This window comes from Pteropus medius, unplaced genomic scaffold, assembly GCF_902729225.1.
Source record: "Pteropus medius unplaced genomic scaffold, Ma_sr-lr_union100, whole genome shotgun sequence".
Lineage (NCBI taxonomy): Eukaryota > Metazoa > Chordata > Mammalia > Chiroptera > Pteropodidae > Pteropus > Pteropus medius.
Genome location: NW_024352783.1, coordinates 6,981,663 through 7,002,564, shown reverse-complemented (window position 1 = coordinate 7,002,564; position 20,902 = coordinate 6,981,663). Strand labels below are relative to the sequence as shown.

At 38.5% G+C, this 20,902-nt stretch overlaps 1 long non-coding RNA gene across 1 annotated transcript; it reads left to right on the top strand.

Moving 5' to 3' along the window:
* The first annotated feature begins 13 nt into the window (after window positions 1-13).
* On the top strand, window positions 14-11,259 carry LOC120589798 (uncharacterized). The gene is made up of 2 exons (XR_005649567.1): window positions 14-226; window positions 8,607-11,259. It is a non-coding gene; the product is annotated as an uncharacterized LOC120589798 (long non-coding RNA).
* The last annotated feature ends 9,643 nt before the right edge of the window (window positions 11,260-20,902 follow it).

Genomic DNA, 20,902 nt, shown 5'->3' with positions numbered 1-20,902 from the left:
GACCCTGACCTCCCTCCTCCCCCCTTTCCCTCTGGTAACTACTATCCTGTTACAATCTATTTTTAAGGAAGGAAGAAGAAAGGAGGCTCTGGTTGCATCTGTTCCCTTGTATCAGAAAAGCAAAAGCATCTCAGAAATCACAGGAAACTTATGCTTCTGCTGCTATTTCATTAGCTGAAATGGTGTCACCCAGGGGTAAGGAAGTCTGAGAAAGCAGGTTATTAAGGTAGGCACATTGCTGTCTTGAATAAAAGAGATTTTGTTAGTAGGGAAAAAAGGACATCGGGTAGGCATCTAGCATACTTCTTGTGGGGGCTTTCTGTAGAGAACACCAGCTGCTGTGATGGCTAATGCTCTTGGCATAATTTCTATAGTAAATAAAATAGCCTTTGATCTAGATAGCTTTTTAAAAGTCCACTTTTGATGCAAAGCCATTAGAGTACAACTTGGTAAGGTAGTTATGTGAGGACATAGACTGATATACTCTTACATTTGTATCCTTACTTTAATGTGATTTAGGGGTGGGATTTAGAATATTCAGAGCAGCGGTTCTCATGGAGATGGCACCAAGGGAGGGTGCTTTTGTAATTTGGAGAAGGATCGGTTAACACAATAATTGATTATTTTAGTGGATGAAGCCTAGGGATGCCAGGCACTTGTAGAGCATAGGGCAGGACCAAAAATGGTCTTGTATCATGAATAGTTATGTACATGAAAATCCTGTTTATAATGACAAAGGAAAAGCAACCCCTGACAGCCATTAGCTGGAAGCTGACCTGACCATAATAGCTAGGCTGTGGTGTTTTCCTGTTGGACATAAACAATTTTATGCAACAGCAACATCTGACAAGGCCACTCTGAACATGAGCGAGCAAGACAAAAATAAGGAAACTGTGTGATCATGATAGAGCATAGAAACAAGAATACTGTGTAAACCACAAAATATGACCGAACATCCCCCTCCTGACTTACATGAGTGACCGCTGCTGCTTTACTATATACAGCTTTAGACCATTCTGATCTTCTTACTTTTTAGATTAAAATTAAAATATTCACTCATAGACTTGCTTTACTTTCTGAAAGCACCCAATCCAGAGTAAAATTATGGTTCATAGAACCCTTCTTGAAATCATCTAACAGGCCCAAATCCTATAATAAGCCCTTTGTAGCACCTTTATACTGAAATACTCCGTGGTGTGTGATAGCCCTTGTGCGAAAAGTGCTGATAAACTCAACTTTGTTTAACCATGTGTCTGTTCCTCATGGTCTCTACCTGGTGAGCATTGACAATAATTATCTGAGCCTGGACTATTAGTCTCATTTTACATTTAAAAACTTCATTTTACACTTATTTTTGTTGTTGCAGATTTGCAATACTTATTGAAATATGCAACTGTCATGTGAAGGGAGGTTGTACTCTTTGTTCAGTAATTTACCAAGAGTATTTCACCATTTTGAAAGCTGTCCCTACTGGCAAAATTGCTCATGGCATTTGAGTTGAAAGTCAAAACTGCTGTAGTTGCATTAGTCTGCATTTGTAATGGCTACATTCCTGATAATTATATATGTACATATGCAAGCATCTGATTACTGTGTTTTCAGTAGTTGTGGCCATTTACGTTTATGTTGAATTACATATTTCCATAAGTTGTTTCCTTTTATTTTTCCTTTATATTATAGTTAGACATCATATCGATTTAAAAAATGCCTGAGATAAGTTGTATTGTCTATCCATCTATAATTTTTTTAGAATAATAAAAAGTGTTTAAGAATATTTATAATAAAAAGTGGCTGTGGGTCTGAAGGTGCCAGAAGTACTGGTCTGCAGTTATTGGTGGGCATTCTGTCCCTTAGACCCTCATCGCTCAAGTGGAGTTAGAAAGCTGGTAGATTTGAGTTTGTACTCTGGTGTTCTAATATTTTGTGCTCTTACTGAGAGTGGTGGATTCCATAGACTTTGGAAACTAGTGCCAACATTCTGCTGCGAAGTTTGAGAAGCCAAACAATTTTCTCATTTGGACAGTATGTCATAGGTGGAATGTCTGATATTTTAAGTGAATTCAGTATATGCTGCTTGCATTAATTTAAGAGAAACCCTTTGTATCTTACTTTCTACTTAAAGAAATCCTGGAGAAACATTTCAAGAATGGTAGAGTAAGGATCTCCAAAGATCTGATCCTCCATAAAAGCAATGAGAACACTGGCAGAAATTGTCAGAGTCAACTTTTTCAAACTAGAAATTAACCAAAGGATTGCAACAATCTGAGGAATATGTATTTGAGGAAAATGGTTGAATCTCTGTAAGAACAATAAGCTTTGTGGTGTTTTAACTTGTCCTGATCCCATCCCCATCTCCCCAGCTCTGTGGAAGCCTTGAAAACTGGGAGCCTTAAACCACAGTACCTGTGAAAACCAGCAGCCTAGCAGCTACTGGAATAGTTTGGAATTCCCCCAGATGTATTTGGAGTTATACAAGAAGCCCCATACTCAGAGAGTAGACAGTATTTGATTTTTCTGGCAGCTCCCTAGAAAAGTCCCAATCATAGGGCTTATCTTTATTAAACCTGACTCAGTGAAAAAAAGCACTATCCTTAGGTTGTTTGTTGGAAACAATCAGTGTCAATTGTTTAAATAGCACAGCTCTCTGAGATGGTGATACTGGTTGGGGTAAACAAGATATTGGTCAAAAAACTTAAAAGAAAAATATGGGAAGTGTGATATCCATAGGAGGCTTTAAAAGCCCCAACATATTCCTGGGAATGTAGAAAGCCACATGCATGTGTGGGGATGCTTGCCCAGGAAAAGACCTGAAAAGGCCCTAATCTCTCAGCTCTGGATAATCTTGAGGTTCTACATAAACAGGAAATAAAGCTTAGGTAGAGTCGTAAACTGCTGGTCTTGAAGATGTGCCCCAATCACATGAGCCCTTCAGCAAAGGGTGGGAGACATACGGTTTCAGGCACTTAAGGAAATCCCTATATAATTATTAGCTGAAATCTGAGCTAATTGAGTAGAGATTTAAGTGACTACACATGACAAAGGATAGCCTTTACAAAATTAGTATAGGAAAGTCACTAAAACATATATGTACAATATATTTGCAGCAACAACAAACCTTAAAGGGAGAGGGCAACAAACCTGTTAGCCAGAGTTGCCACCTTGTATTTTTAAATCGTCCAGTTTTCAACAAAAAATTAGACAATGAAAGAAACAAAGTACGACTCATGAAGAGGGAAAAAAAGTCAACAGAAATGATCCTTGATGAAGCCTCAGTCATTTAGAAATTTAGCCTTTAAAGTCAACTCTTAAATATATTCAAAGAAACTAAGGAAACCATGGACAAAGAACTAAAAGAAATTAGGAAAATGATTTATGAACAAAATGAGTAAAGAGATAAAAATTACAGAAAGGAGCCAAATAGAAATTTTGGAACACAATAATTGACATGAAAACATTACTAGAGGAGTTCCACAGATTTGAGCAGTCAAATGAGAGTCAGAAAACTTGAAAATAGGAAAATTTGTAATTATCCAGTTTGGGGAGCAGAAAGATAAAAGAATAAAGAAGAATGAACAGAGCCTATGGGACCTGTGAGACACCACCAAGCATGCCAACATATACACATTAAGGGGGTCCCAGAAGGAGAAGGGAGGAAAGATCAGAATATTTGAAGAATTAATGGCTAGAAACCTCTCAAATTTGATAAAAGACTTGAAGAAAGAACAATTTACACACCCAAGAAACAATAAATTCTAACTAGGATAAACTCAAAGAGATCCACATCTAAACATATAGTCAAACTGTCAAAAGCCAATGACAGAGAATGCTGAAAGCAATAAGAGAATATAACCCATCACATATGAAGGATACTCAATAAGATTAAAAGCTTGCTTTTCATCAGGAACCATGTAGTCAGAAATCTGTAGGATGACTTATTATATATAGACTTTAAGACAAACTTAAAAGGGATAAGGATATTACATATTGATTAAATGGTCAATCCATCAGGAAGACATAACAATTATAAACATATTTTTACTTGACAAAAGAGCCCCAAAGTACATGAAACAAAAGCTGAGAGAAATGAAGGGAGAAATAGACCATCAATTATTACTAAATGATTCACTATTATTTTTTAGTGATTAAGTGAGATAATTATGTAAAATATTCAGCATAATCCTAGGCACATGGTAATTAGAAAGAAAAACTTATTTAGAAAAACTTAGTTGCTCTTCTAGTGAAGGGTAATGTGGTCAGGAAATCTAACAATAATAGTTGGAGACTTCGATATCTCACTTTTAATAATGGGTAGCCAAACTAGGCAGAACAACAAGGAAATAGAGGATTCAGTACAACTATAAACCAACAGATCTAATAGACATCTATTAAGTACTCCACCCAATAACAGCAGAATACATGTTTTATTCAAGTTCATATGGAATATTCTTAAGGATAGACTATATGTTAGGCCATAAAAGTCTTCAATAAATATAAAAAAGATTAAAAATATACAAAGTATGTTCTCTGACCACAATGGAATTAAATTAAAAATCAACAACATAAGGAAATTTGAGAAAGTAACAAATATGTGGAAAGTAACACATTAAAATAACCAAGAGTCAAGGAAGAAATCACAAAGAAAATTAGAAAAAACTTTGAGAGTCATGAAAATGAAACCACGAAATACCAACACTTATGGGTGGTTAACAGCGGTTAGAGGGAAATTTATAACAAACCTCTATTAAAAAATGGAACTCTCATTTATTGCTCATGGGAATGCAACATGGTACAGCTATGTTGGAAGACAGTTTGGTGGGTTCTTAACAGAACTAACATGCTCTTACCATATAATCTAACAGTTGTGCTCCTTGTTACTTATTTAAGTGAAATGAAACTTATGTCTACACAAAAACTTGCGCATGGATGTTTACAGCAGCTTTATTAATATTTATCAAACTGGAAGCAACCAAGATGTCTTTTAGTAGGTGAATGAATAAACTGTGGTACACCCAGAATAAGGATTATTATTTAGCACTAAAAAGAAATGAGCTATCAAGCCATTAAAAAAAGATGGAAGAACCTTAAATGCATATTACTAAGTGAAAGAAGCCAGTCTGAAGAGGATACATATTGTATAATTTTGACTATATGACATTCTAGAAAAGGCAAAACTATGGAGATGGTAAAATTTATCAGTGATTGGTAAGAATTGGGGTGGAGGAAGGATGAATAGGAAGAGCATAAAGGATTTTTAGGGCAGTGAAAATGTTCTGTATGATACTATAATGATGGATACATGTCATACATCTGTCCAAACTCAATAGAATGTGCAACACCAAACATGAACCCTAAGGTAAACTATGGACTTAGCGTGATTATGTATCAGAGTAGGTTCATTTGATTGCAACCAATGTGGGGGATGTTGATAAAGGAGAGGCTATGCATGTGTAGGGAGTGTATCTTTGTATCTTCCTCTCAATTTTGCTGTGAATCTAAAACTTCTCTAAAAAGTAGTTTAAAAAAAAAAAGATCTCAAATCAACAGTCTAATCTTTCATCTTATGAAACTATAGAAAGAAGAACAAAATAAACCCAAAGTAAACAGAAGGAAGGAACTGACTAGGAAAAAAAGAAGACTAAAATTACTAAAATCAAGAATGAAAGAGGGGACATCACTACTGAGAAAAAGCAATTCTTACTGAATACTTTTGTAAATAAAGTGAATGGTTGTCTCAATAGAATATAAAGCATTTTACACATATTTGTGGTATTAACATTCTGCTATGTAAGCTTTCAAACATTGTGCTTTTTCCTAAAAGTGCTTTACATGACTTATTACATCTTTACAGCATTCTTAGAATGCAGGAGATACAGTATGCAGGAAAATGTAGTCATGAAGAACTTGTGTTTGAGTCAGGCTGACCTGGGCTGTGGATCCATTTCCATGTCCTGGTTTTGACACTGAAAGCCCCTTATCCTATTTTTACAGATGAGGCAATAAGATGAGAGTCATAAGTGAGATTACCTACCCCTTTTTGGGTAGGTGGAGGGTGGAATGGGGAGAAGGGATTCATAAAGATTAAATAAGATAGATAAGCCATGTAAAAGCATTTGGCATAGTCCCAAGCACATGGTAAGCACTAGATAATGGTAACTTATTTGGAAAGGAAAATAGAGTTGCTTAGCTAAAGGTAGAGCCATCCAGAAATCTAACCCCTTGTCAAGTAGCTTTTCTTTAATTTAGGTTTACATCTAACATATGGCATTGGAGAATTGAAAATGAGCAAAGCAGTTAGTTGCAGGAGGGCTAATTCTTTTTCATTTTTTATTTTGCTTAGAACAAGTTATAGACCACAAGATTATGAGCTGGTAACTTGCTATAGTGTTCATTTATAATTTATTTAATACATTAGACACATCCTGTTATTTATGTTTTTCAGATAGTTGTTGAAATCCAACAATGCTATGGATCAGTCTTCAGACCTGTAAACATTTCTTTTAGGATGTTGCCTTTCCTTGCAGGCCCCTTTCCTCTTTTTGCTTGTAACTTGCACATCTTCCACTAGATGGCAATATACTAACATAAAATGGAAATGAAACAGCCATATTGCAGCACCTTATTTACTTGGTCTAATGGGAAATGATGGTTTTCCTGGAAAATTAGCCTGTAAGTAGCGAGTTAAGACTAAATCGATGTATCCTGTTGTGCAATTAATTAAAGTTGGTGCTGATGAATGAACAGTAGCTGAATGAATAAGCACAATAATGTATTTAGTACCTATAATGTATCAGACAGACACTGAAGCAGGTCCTACAGACACAGAGAGATGTAGAAACTAGCTGTGATATGTGTCTGCCTTCCTCATATCGTCAGACACACTCAGCCCCATTGAACAAATGAGAACTCTGAAGATTAGAGGGTGAATAGCTTTCCCAGGATCATACAACTAGAGAGCGGTAAAGCCAGGACTTGTTGATGGTGAGGGAAAAAGATGACTTTGAATTTAAGATATGTTGGATTTGAAGCCAATGTGCCATAATGTAATGGAAACTTTGAATTTTACTCTAGGATTGGGTCAAGGTATAAATTTGAGAGGCATCTCTGCAGAACGGAGCTAAAGCTGTAACAGTGTATGGGGCTGTCTATGCAAAAGTGTCTGTTAAAGAGCAAACAGCTGAAATGTAATCCCCAAGGAACAAAGTGACAGGGCACAGGATTAAGGATGCATGCACTGGAATGTAAATCCTGGCTCCATACTTACTGGCTGTGTGTTCTTGGGCAAAGAACTTAACCTCTTTGACCCCTTGCAATAACCCTGTGAGAGAGATGCTGTATGTAAATGCATACAGATGGTAAACAGGCTTCGAGAATGTAGGAATTGACCCAAAGTCATGGTGCATCTAGTACACAATGGATCCAAAGTTCAGATCTGGGGGGTCTGACTTAGGCTTCCCCAGTCATAACACTTAGGATACTGTCTAGCAATTCCTATGAATGTATGAGTCTCCTTGGATCAGTCAGGGTTCTCCAGAGAAACAGAACCAGTAGGAGAGAGAAATATATATTTATATATCTATATCTATATAGCAGTGGGATATATTCCTTAACCCTTTTCCCATTTAGAATAAAAAAGTGCAGCTCACTGCTAGAATTAATTTAATGTCATGTGTAGGAATGCTATGTTTTCTGGGATTTGACATTTTCGGTGATCAAGAATTATTATGTTTTGTAAATGGAAATACCACTACTTAAAACAATGCTATAGATAGAATGATGTCATTTGTTACCGAAAACTATCGATATACTAGAGCAATGCAAAAATAATAATAAAAGTGAGATATTTTGTGGCAAACTGTGGGGGTAAGGTTAGGACTGTAACCCGCAAGCTATCTAGGGGTAAACGCTGCAGCCGCAAGCGCTGCTGGCGAGTATTCTTGGGGCAAATGGGAAATGGGTTAAAATAAATCTCTTTATATATGTGTATGTATACTTAGTATGTATACACACATATACACAAAGAGATTTATTTCAAAGAATTGGCTTATGCAACTGTGGGAGCTGGCAGGCCCTGTTCAGTAGGGCAGAACGGCGTGCTCAGACTCTCAGGAAGTCATGTTGCAGTTTCCAGGCGACTTTCTTCTTCCTCAGGGAACTCTCAGTTTTGTTCTTAAATCCTTTTCACTAATTGGATTAGACTCACCCACATTATCTAAATCATTAAATAAAAGTAATCACTTTTACTTAAAGTGAAAAGTTGTAGATGTTAACCACATCCACAAAATACCTGCATGGCAACACCTAGATTACTGTTTGATTAAATAACGACACTATAGCCTAGCCAAGTTGACACGTAAAACTAACCATTACACTCCTCTAGCTGTCTGTAAACTCTGTGACAGCAGGAAGCCTAGCTTTCTTGTTTGTCTTTATGTTCCCATTGCATAGCCCAATGCTAGGCTCTAGTGGCACTAAATAAACATTTATCGAGTGTGTACCCACCCTCTAAGAGCCCAGAGAATGTGAACATATGCATTCTGTTTTCAGCTGTAAACCTGGGCTAGGCTGCAAACTTTCACTGTCTTCAAATCACTTATTACTTTCTTTAGGGCCTTTGATGGAACAGCAGGAGATGAAGATGAAACAACTGATGGTCATTGCCAGCTAGGTCCACGAACAGGGCTGCCACCACCAAGAACTGAGTAGGGGTTCTTGTAGGACACAGTGTATATACTGTCTTTGTAGATTACTGCTGGCATCTGATGCTATTTGCAACTTTGTCTCTTGGGATGAAGGCACAAATGTTTTAAGCAGCAAAACCTGCTGAGGTTAGCTAACAGTGAATCCTGTGATCTATGAGTGCCTGCGGTCCCTGAAAGACCAGCCCTGCAGCCCTTTCTGAGAAAAGACAGAATAGTAGATGCCACCCAGATGGTGAAAGCATCTACCAAAAATTAGGCTAAAAATGCACTCTCTTGTCCTAGGCCTGTTGAGCATCTGATTTTATACCTCCGTCCACCTCAAAGAGAATGGTGTCACCTCCTATTTGATGCAAATTTAAACGCATCTTGGAACACTTGCTTACATTTTTTTCCCTCTCCTCTTTCTAGGATCATATCATGCTTCCTCCTAGAATTCTTTCACCTGCTTCTTTAGATTTATCTACATAATTAGCTGGTCAAACACTCATCTTGATACTCTAATACCTAGGACAGAGGTGGACTTGTGACAGATGCTCAAAAATTTGTACAGATTTCAAAGACCTGTTTAATAAAATAGGAGTAGAGGAGATAGAATAGTTGCTAGGACTGAATTGTGTCCTCCTTAACCCTTCAGTTTATAAGTTAAGGCCCTAATCACTAATGTGACTGTATTTGGAGATTAGGCTTTAAGAAGCTAATTATGGTTAAATGAAGTCATAAGGATGGGGCCTAATCTGAAAGGACTGGTGGCATTATGAAAACAGGAAGAGAGATCTCTCCATGTGCACACACCAAGGAACGGCAGTGTGAGGACACAGAAGGTGGCTGTCTGCAAGCCAAGAAGAGAGCTCTCATCAGGAACTGAGTTGGCTGGCACTTTGATCTGGGACTTCCAGGCTCCAGAACTGTGAGAAATAAATTTCTGTTGTTTAAGCCATCCAGTCCATGGTATTTTGTAATGGTAGCCCAACCTGACTAATACAATAATAATCACAGTGAATCATAATATTTTAAAACTTGTCTACTAGAGGATGCAAAATGAGTCAGAGAAGTATAAAGGAAGGAAAAACTAATTTTCATGAAGTTTTTTCAATTCCAGGAATAAAATAGAGAAAGGGCATATTCTAAGTCAAAAGAATTACTGATGCAAAGTTGTGGAGAGTAGCGTGCAGGTACATATGTATTTACACACACACACACACACACACACACACACACACACACGCCCACACTCCACCCACCACACACTCTGCTACAACCACAGGAGACATTCGGTTCATCTCTAAATGTTGCCAGGCTTTCTTCAACAGTGTTTTGCGGTATGTTTAAGACATCTTTTAAATATTCTGGATATTTATTCTTTGTCTTTGACATGTGGTAAAAATTTCTTCCAGTTTATAACTTCACTTTTAACTTTGTTTAGGGTGTTTTGTCATATACAAAATTTTTTTTAATATTGCCAAATTTACCCACCTTTCCTTTTATGACTTTTCAGTGTTCATTTAAGACACTCTTTCCTTAAGCAGTGCCTAATTATGTTCTATATTATCTTTTAAAATGATAAAATGTTGCTTTTCGTATTTAGCTTTTTAAATAATCCAGAATTATTTTGGTGTATAGTATGAGTAGAGAATCTCATTTTATCTTTCTCCATATAGACAGCCAATTGTCTCAGTGCGTTGTACGGAATAGTCTAGATTTTCCTCACTGATTTGTAATACCACTTCTGTCAAATGCCAAGTTCGCCATATGCATAGGTCTGTTTTTCTAATTTATTTGGAAAGGTATTATATATATTCTGGGTACTAATCCTTTGCCATTCATATACACTGTAAATGTTTTGTGTCACTTTGAAATTTTTACAGAGTTTTTAAATTTTAATGTTGAAATGATCAGTTTTTATAGTTTTTTTTAATGTGTCATATTTGAAAATCTGTCTCTTACCCTAAGGATATAAAGATATTCTTCTAAAATGTTCATAACTTTGTCTTTTACACTTATGTCATTAAGTCTGTAAAATTAACTTTATTTTTTGTTTGGTATGAGGTAGAGATCTATAGTAAACTATATTATTTGCTCACAATTCTTTCTTTCTTCTCTGACCTTCCCATGGTTTATTGGCAGAATATACTCCACTTTCCCACTGTCTTTGAACATGGTACATTGAATGTGAGTAGCTGTAATGTATGCCCCATCCAACAAGAGACTTTATATGTGCTGTGTTGTTTAGCTTACCTTCTTGAATTCCTTATCTGTGTCATGAACCATGCATGTCCCAGGTAGCCACTGCTCCTTCAGCCTGGTTCAGAGAATGATAGACGTGTGGAGCAGACCTGAATCTGAACTGATATATGCCATAGCTAACTAAAGACGTGTATGAGAAATAAATATTGTTTATTGTAAGCCACCAAGATTTTGGGAGATGTTTGTTACACAGCATCATTTCAGCAACATGGCCGACTAACAGGTTTAATTTTGTTCTATTTTTAATATAGATAACCAATTATTGAAATGTCCAGCCTTTCTATATTGATTTCCAGTAAACTCTGTCATTAACTAAGTTTCTGTACGCACATGGGTCTATTTCTGGGCTTTTTAAAAAAAAAATTTTAAATTTTATTTCTCTATTTGAATATCCCTGTACCAATACCACACTAACTTAATTAATACAGATTTATATATAATAATTGCTAATCTTGTAAGGAGCACTCCCCTAAACTAGTTCTTATTCTTTAGGAGTATTATGTTTGTTTGGTTTTTTTTTGCTTTCTTACATATAAATTTTAGAGTCAACTCATTAAGTACCCAGAACCCTATTGAGATTTTCATTAGCACTTTACTGAAACTACATATCAATTGGGATAATTCCCATCTTTGCAATATTGAGCCTTCTGATCCACAAGCATTGTGTATCTCCCCATTCTTTCATTTCTTTCAATAAAGTTTTTATAATTTTCTCCATAAAGAGAAAATGTTATTATGTTTGTTATAACAAACTTTTATATATGTTAGCTTTATTGTTAGATACTTTTTCGTTGCTATCATAAATCTCATCTTTTACCATCACATTTTCTAAATGTTTAAGTTTATATACTGTAGGATTTTGTGTAGATACTTTGAGATTTTTATGAAGACAATCATATAAACCGCAAATAAGGACAAATTTGTTTTTTTGTTTCTAGTTTTTACATAATTTATTTATGCCTTAATATACTGGCTAGGAAATCCAGTATAATGTTGCAAAGATATGGGGATAGCAAGCACCCCAGCTTGTTCCTAATATTAAAGGAAATGCTTTTAACATTTTACCATTAAATATAATATTTACGATTTTTGTAGGTACCATTTATCAAGGTGAGGAAGTTCCTATCTATCCTAAGCTCGCTGAGAGATTTTGTCATTAGTGAGTGATGAGTTATCAAATATTTTTTTCTGCCATCATATGAAGGCCATTTTGTTTTTCTCTTTTAGTAGTAAATCATATTAAATAAGTTTCCAATGTCACTCTAACCTTACATTCATGAGATAAATACGATGTGTTCATGATGCCTTACCATTTTTATGTATAGCCAAATTGGGTTTGCTTTTATATTTCAGAGTAATTTTTTCATCTATGCTTATCAGTGAGATTGATCTGAAAAATTTTTTTCAAACTGTCCTGTTGAGTTTTGATATCAAGGTTATAATTGCCTTGTCAAGTGAGTTGGCAGTCATTCCCTCTTTCCCTAATATCATAAACTTCTTTGTGTAACATTGGAAATACCGTTTATTTAACAGTATTCCAGATTGGTACTGGAGCAACTACTTGAGCCTGCTGTTTATTTTGTAGGAAGATATCAAAGTTATATTAGCCTCATAAAATCAGCTTGGGAGGATTTCTTCTTTTTTCTTTCCTCTAGAACAAGTTGTACAACATGTGGATTATGTATGCCTTGAATGTTTGTTAGAACCTGTTTGTCAAACTCTAGGCTTGGTGAGAGACTGTGTGTGTGTGTGTGTGTGTTTTAAATTCCTAATTTAATTAGTTTTATTGTTATTGGTCTGTTTAGGCTTTCTATTTTCTTGAGTCTGTTTGGTTCTTTATATATTTTTGCCCAGTTTTAAAACATGGAAGTACAACATGACCAGGCTGGAGTTTTAAAAAGATCTTTTTGTCAGATAAAGTCACAGTCACTAGGTAGCACACATTTCTCATTCAAACTTTAGTATTATGTGTATGTTTAGGAGGTTGGGACTTAGAGGGATGAGCTCTGCGTCTTACTTGGTCTCACCTTCTAAGTATTTAGGCTTACCTTGTTGGATGTGGGGCTTGGTCACTTTTTAACCTTGCTAGTCTCTTTTAGCCTGGTTTCTTCATCCAAAAAAATGGGATAATAATACACACCTGATAGAGTTTTGAGGATTAAATGATAATATATATGCAAATGCTTGGTAATACATAGATAAAGATTCAAACATAAACAAATCTTTGGAGAACTTTTGGACCAGGCATTTTTACACATTGCTGGTGGGACTCTAAATTGTAGATCTCTAAAAAGGCTCAGAAATAACTTTCACAATTACAGATTGTTTAGAAAAATAATATATATTGTAGGGACTTTCACTTCCAGCCATGCTGTGGTCACAAGGACTGGACTTAACCATCCATAGTAACTAATTAGAAAGCTGGACAATAAAATAACTTTTTTGGGGGCATTGGACAACAGGTGGTATACAATTGTGATGCCTGAGAAAAGGGAAATAAATGAAGCGAGCCTTATTATCACTGGTCTGGTTTTCTGCCTGGAGACAATTTCCAGCAAACCCAACGAGAGCTTGGCAGACTCTCTGAGTTGAAGAGATCAAAGGTGATTCAAAGAAGCCAGCCCAGGATAAGTTAGGTGATCTGAAACCAGGTGACTTGGAAAACAATGAAGTCCTGGGGCTATTTAACTGAGAGGAGGTAAGATTTAAGGGAAACCTTCAAAGTATCTTCAGAGCTTCGAAAGACTGTCATGTTGAACAGAAGTTATTCATGTTCTCTATGGCTTTGGAAGACAGAATTAGGATGGTTGAATGGAAATTAGAGGAAGAGGCTTTTGGCTAAGCCCAAGGAAGCAGTCATGGTTGCAGTCATGGTTGATCAGGATGGAGTGGTCGCCTTGCTTGGCTGGGATGACGAAGGGACTGAACGAGCATGGTAGGCTGCTGCTGAAGGTATTCCTGCAGTGGATAAGAGAATGAACCAAATACCATCCAGGGCCCATTATCAACATTTTTTCATAGTTTGGGGTTTATTGCTCGGCCTCTATTATAAGAGGCAGGTGACACCAACTGACCGTATTTTTAAGCATGTTGAGAAAACGAAAAGTCCCCCAAAACCACCCACCCCATAAAAATAGAGTATAAAACGTTTTTTAAAAGAGCAATTTACCCTACATATCATTTGCATTTACATTTTTATTTGATTTCTGATCTCTGTGTGCCTTTTCTTGAGGGCAAGACCATGTCTTATCTACATTTTTTGTGTTCCCTTGGAATAAATCACATGGATACCAGGTGCTTCCTTAAAACCTGAGTGAATTAGTAGTGGTTTGGCTTGAAGAAGGGTTGGCAAATATGCATCTTGTGTGCTGCTCCTCCCTCCCGTGTCCCTGGTAGTTATCACTAGTCAAACACAGAGCTCTTTTCCACTGAGCTCATTCTTAGCCATGGTTCTAGACAATCACTTCTAATTAATTAAGATTAATACTGACAGTGTTTAACATTTGCCATCCCGGGGCTGGAGGAATGCTTAGGATTCTTTAAGGTACAGTAGTAAAAATCTGTCCTGGTCCTGGCCTAAGTTTTCAACCAGCTGCTGGGGAGCCCAGCTGTCATCTGCTTTCCAGATGTAGGAGCTATGTGGACACAGCCTGCATATTGATGGTGTAGCTGAGCACCAAGGGGGGCATTTGGGAGATACTAAATGCTAGGGATGCCTTCTGGATGGTATAAATAAAAAAGCTTTTGAGATTGGATGTGATATTGGTATAGTGTACAGGGTTGCAACCATACAGAGTAGGAGTTGAGACATGATCACATCTCTGAACCCTTTAGTTTTGGATAGAGACTAATGATATGCTGGTCCCACTTTCTGATTCTTAGTGCCTGTGGGGTCCTCTGTGAATGACTAGGGATGTTCTTCTTGACTGTGGTTATCTTCAGCCTAACTTGTGGTGCAGTAGAAAGAGAACAGGCATGAAATTCAGCTCTGAGCTCTCATTCAGTCTCTGCCACTTCCCAGTTGCGTGGCACATTGCCTACATTCACCGAACCTGGCTTCCTCTTCTTTAAGGAGGGGATAGCAATATCCACCTCAAATAGTTGTTTGGAGATTTAATAAGATAACCTAGGTAATGAGTCAAATACATTGCGGATGTTAAAAATAACCAGCACTTACATAGAGTTTACTGTGAGCCATGCACTGCTCTAAGCCCCTTATGTACATTAATTCACTTAATGTTCATAATTACTCTGTGATGTAGGTGCTGTATCACCTTAGTTTGATCAGATGAGGAAATTGAGATATGGAGTGGTTGATTCTATCCAGAGTCAGTCACACAGCTAGTACTTCGTAGAGTCAGGATTCAGATCCAGAAAGTCTGACCTCAGCAGGTATTCCTCACTCCTTACTCTGCACCTCTTGGAGGCCAGTCCATGTCTCGCGTACATCGACACATATTTTTTGGCCACCTGCTTCGTACCAGAAACTATGTTAGATGCTGAGGAGGATACAAATATTAATAAAATACATTTAGGAATGAAAGATGCAAAATCAAGCAGGATACTGTTTGGGGGCCACAGAAAGCTTATAAACACTGTGGGGTGATAGGACAGGAACAGAAATCCAAATAGTCAGCAGGAAAGGAGTGTCCCATGGGAATGACTGGCACTCATTATCCATCCAGAAATCTCTGTGGGTAAATTATTAAAAAGGCATTCTTATTTACACAGCGATCTCTTCTGAGTTTGCTGGGCATGAACTGACTCACTGGAGCTTAGTAAGTGCTGAGTGAACGGGTACCACTGAGTTTCTGAACTTGCGTACTTGGGATGAGATGTTGTGCCTGGGCACTTCTCCAGACAGCACATACTCTGAACTCCCTGCCTGAGTTAGACAGGAAAGCAGGCTCTCCCTGTGGTATGCAACCATGGCCTCTCCTACGATATTTTATGCCCAGACCTGCGATATAGCCTGTTGGATATTTATGCAGACTTGGAAGGTCTAGCCATCATCTCAAACTCAGCCTTTCTATAATCAAACTCATTGTCCTATTGCTAACTGTTATGGACTAAATTGCCTCCCCCCCATTCCTTGTGGTATGCAATCTCTTCATATGTTGAAGTTCTACCCTCAGTACCTCAGAATCTGACTGCATTTGGAGAGAGGGTCTTTAAAGAGATGAATAATTTAAAACGAGGTCATTAGGGTGGCCCTAATCCAATATAACCTTGTAATGAGAGGAGATTAGGAGACAGACATAAGCAGAGGGAAGATCATGTGAGGACACAGGGAGAAGGTGGCCATCTATAAGTCAAGGAGAGAGGCCTCAGGAGAAACCAACACTTGATCTCAAACTTGTCCAGAACTTTGAGAAAATAAATTTCTGTTGTTTGAGTCACCCAATCTGTGGTACTTTGTTATGGCAGCCCAAGCAGACTCATACACTCAGCATCTCCATCTCACCTCTCACACCAGTTACCCAAACTCCTAGATTTCCTTCACAACAATCACCAGGACTTATTTCCTGTTCTTGCTGTTGCTTATGCTGGCCTGCTGTGTGTGTCCCTGACCTCACTGTAACTGTAATTTGTCTTGCTCATGTCCACAGTCCACTGGGGAGACAATGAGAGACCCCAGGCAAGGGAGACACATGATGAAAGTTGGGTTTTAGGATAATTATGATCTCAATCCCTTGATGTGGTGATGTCCAGAGACTTGTCTTCTATTACTTGGCCATTCTAGATACTGGTTTTCCACAAACAAAAACAATTAAAAAATACTCCATTCTCACTCTCCTCTGCATCCAAATGACTTTGGTGACATTTGCATAAAATACATGTCCAATATAGCTCATGTCTCATTGCTCGTGTCTAAGAGGCACATAGGCTTCCTGAGTGGAGAGAAGATGCTCCTCTGGGCAGCAAGTTCTCCACGGTGCCTACCACACAGCCCCCTTCATCTGGATGCTTGTCATGGGTCAGGTTTCCTCAGAGTAGACACTGAGATAAAGATTCTTGTGCAAGCGGTATATCCCTGGTTCCAAGGGAGACACCCAGAGGAGCTGGAGAAGCAGGGCAGGAGGAGGTGTGATTTTAAGCTAAGTCCGGTAGTGGAGGTAACTTCAGTTAGATTCCACAAGGGGAGCTCTGGAGTATAAATTAGGCCTTTGCAAGTTATGAGTTTGGCTGTGGCTAAGGGCCACACCCATGGTGGGGTTGGAAATGCCCACCATTTCTGGCTTCTTCTGGCACAGTGGCTTCAGCAGCCCAAGGCCAGCCCTCCAAATAAGAGTTTCAGCTGTGGGCTGTTGGGAGGAAAAAGCTCAATGAAGCTGGGAAAAGGATGTACCTACACAGTGAAAGGGATTCAAGGCGATGTGGGTTAGGCACGAACAGTGTCAACTGCAGCTGTGTGTACATATCAGCAGTTTGATCCATTTGAGAGCAGGGCTCACAACTAGGACCCTGTTCCTCAGTCTTGCTCTTGTATTTGTCCCGTAGCTTTGTGTTGCATGTGTATTTCTGGAAGTAACCATTGTGGAACACAGTAGAGGCCTCATATGCTGAGTAAAGTGAACCTTCCCCCAAATGATTGGATTTTGTGTGTTATTTGATGTGTTTCACCTTTGACCCCAATAGTTTACCATGCAGAACTCCCAGTTTTACCATAAATTGCCTGCATTGCTCTATCCCATATTGAGAACATCATGTCTATTTCCCCGTCGGTTAGAATTTCACGTTCCCTATTTCCAATTTTTAGCTCTTTCCTTCATGTTCTCTGTCTATAGTACATATAGTTTAGCTTTTCTTAAACATTGTTTTTAAAAGTAATAAATGCTAGAGAGTGTATAAAGTCCTTTAAGCAAGTAAGGAGACCCTTAGACATGTATATAGATCTTACAAACATTTTAATGTCTGGGACTAAGTTGAGAAAAGGTGATGTGTTTCATGTTACATGTTACAGAAATCTTAAGATTTTTTTTCAGGATTAAGTAAATCAATGTTTAGAAACATATGCAGTTCTTTAAAGTGTTCCCTCTTGTCATTTGCCTTGTCAATATGTATATCACAGATACAGTTTTCTTGTGAACACAAAATTTCTGTCTGTTGTGAAAACAACACCCAGCTGAAATGTGGAGGAAAACACCTCTGCCCTTTGGACAGATAGAGAGTGGTGGTTGAAAGCACAGGTTTTTGGGTCAGACCACCTGGGTTGATTCTTGTGTCCGGGTTTACTGGCTCTGTTTATCATCTTGGACAAGTCACTCAGTGACTCTAAGCCTCAGTTTGATGATTATCAAATGTGGACAACAAAAGCCCCCATCAACCTGCATAGACTCCTCCGGAATTTCACGCCCTCAGAGCAATCCACCTCTGTGGCCGAGGGTCTCTTGACCTCCACGGCCCTCACCATCACTCCAACAGCCATATTGGCACAGTGAGGTCATCTAGTGAGCTGGCCAAGAACTAGCAGCCTGGGTTCAAGTTTACCACTTCCTGGCTATGTGGCCTTGAGCCAGGATAAAGGAACATTGCTGGAAAGAGAGGGGTCCAAGTTCCAGCAATGGCTAGGGGAGCCCAACAGCCCCACCCCAGCCAAAGCAGAAGACTTTATCCAGGTCCATAATGACCTTCAGAAGGATATAGTGTAAGATATGCCCTTAACTGGCTTGAACAAACTGACCACTCTGGACAGAGCACTGTGGACAGTGGCAGTTTCAACACTGGCCTGTTACATCCATTGCCAGGGCAGACCTTGTACTCTGACTGCCCCACACCTCCCATTCCATATAGATTAGCCATACCAGATACATGGTGCCTTGGACATATCTGGACCTCTGGTGCCCTGCCTGCCCTGCCCTGCCCTGCCCTGCCCTGGGCCACCTGCATAAAGTAGAGACTGGCTGAGAGGGCTTGCAGGCTCTGGTTGGCAAGCTTCCATCTTCTCCCATCTGCACCAGATGCTTAGATATGTTTCCCAGATTTCAGCTGGGGCGTGAAGACCACCTCATTAGTGTCTAAAGTTGACAATGAAAGGCGGGAATTAAGAATTGTGTGCACATCTGAGCCTGTCATATAGTCAGACTTTGGACAATCTGCTTATATCTAAAATCTATTTAGTCATAGATAGCTGTTGCCACTCTGTCAAGATTTTGATCACCATGCTCATTTGAGAAGACCGAGATTGCTAATTGAAATAAAGTTGAATGAAAAAAATGAGTAAATAAAGAAAAGGCATCAATGCTTTAATAGTAGCTATGGAGATGTGTCAGAGAGGCACGTAGCTACTCCAGTTACAACTAGTGTTTCATTATGGAGAGATGGCTATGACACAGGGTTAATTGAGTGAGTTAATTAAGCCAGGTGCAGAGTGATGTGCATAGAATAATTTTATTTTTTATTACAAAATTAAAAAATAGACTCTCGTATAAGTGCCTATTTTTAAGAGCACAGAAAAAGGTTAGAAAAGGCCCATACCACATTGTTAACCTTTCTTAGATTAGACAGGTGGGACTGTAGGCAAGTGGGGAAGATAGATTTTTAAAATCAAGTCTTTACATTATGTTCTTTGTCATACTGAGCACAATTATATCTTTTATAATAAAAAAAAAACTCCAATAAAATGAAGAGAAAGAATTTAGCTTAGATGCCACCTCTTCCAGGAAGCCCCTCTGATGCTCCCAGCCTCTCTCTTTATCCCCACAGTACAAATTTGTGCCTCTATTATTGTAACTCCTGTACTGAATTGCAGCAATCCGTCAACACTCATGCCCTTACTGACTGAAAGCTCCTTAAAGTCAGGATCTATGTCTTAGTCATATTCGTATATCTGGCACCCAGCACATGTCTGGCACATAATAGGTGCTCAATAAATGGATGCCGAATGGATGCGCTATGGACTGAATGTGTCTCCTCCCGAATTTCATATGTCAAAGCACTAACCTACAATGTGAAAGTTTGGAGATGGGGCTTTTGGGAGATAATTAGATTTATATGAGGTTATGAGGGTAGGGCCCTCATGATGAGATTAGTGCTCTTATAAAGAAGAGACACCAGAGAGCTCGCTCTCCGTCTCTCTGTCTCTCTCTCTCTGCCATATGAGGACACAGCAAGTTGGTGACTATTCATAAGCCATGAAGAGACCTCACCAGAAATTGACCATACTGGCATCTTGATCTTGGACTTCCAGTCTCCAGAACTGTGAGAAAATTCATTTCTATTGTTTGAGCCACCCAGTCTATGGTATTCTGTTAGGGCAGCACTGGCTGACTAAAATAGGATGGATAAAAAGCCTGCTCCAACCTAAGGGAAAACTCTTTAGCTTTAAAGAGTATGTTTGCTGCCAGATAGATGGTCCATATTCAACTTTAGAGTCCAATCTCTGTTCCCAAGCCAGAAACCCAAGGTAAGGAGCTGCACCTCATGGATGGTGAAAGCAAAGTTCTCTTGGCAGTGTGAAAGGCTGCTTCTCAGTGCTGTGGTTTTCTGATTAGTGACAGAACTTGTGTTTCTGGGCCTCTCTCACAGTCTGCCCCTAGATTCAGAGCACATGAAAAAAATCACAGAGGGCACCTCCTCCTTCTAGTTCCCGTTTTATGACGAGATCCAGGCAGTAGTTTAACTGTTTCAGTTTTCAGTGTCAGAATGTTTGCCTTTCTTATGTCCCCAAATGTGTTTTAGTGTGAATTAGGGAAAGGTTGCATGGGGTTGGTGGTGATGATACTCTGGCACACGTTTTACCTGCTTCAGACTGCTTACAAATCTCTTGTTCATGTCTCACTGGGAGAAGGCAAGTAATACCAAGAACTAGCATTTGGCATATGCTAACTCCTGGTTGAAAAGCACCCTTTGTCCTGCTAGTTGATGCTGTGAAAGAGAATCCTCAACTATTAGTCACAAGGAAAAGAGTAAGCATTTTATGTCTTTGCTTTGCAAATATAAATTGAGAGATTTAAAGT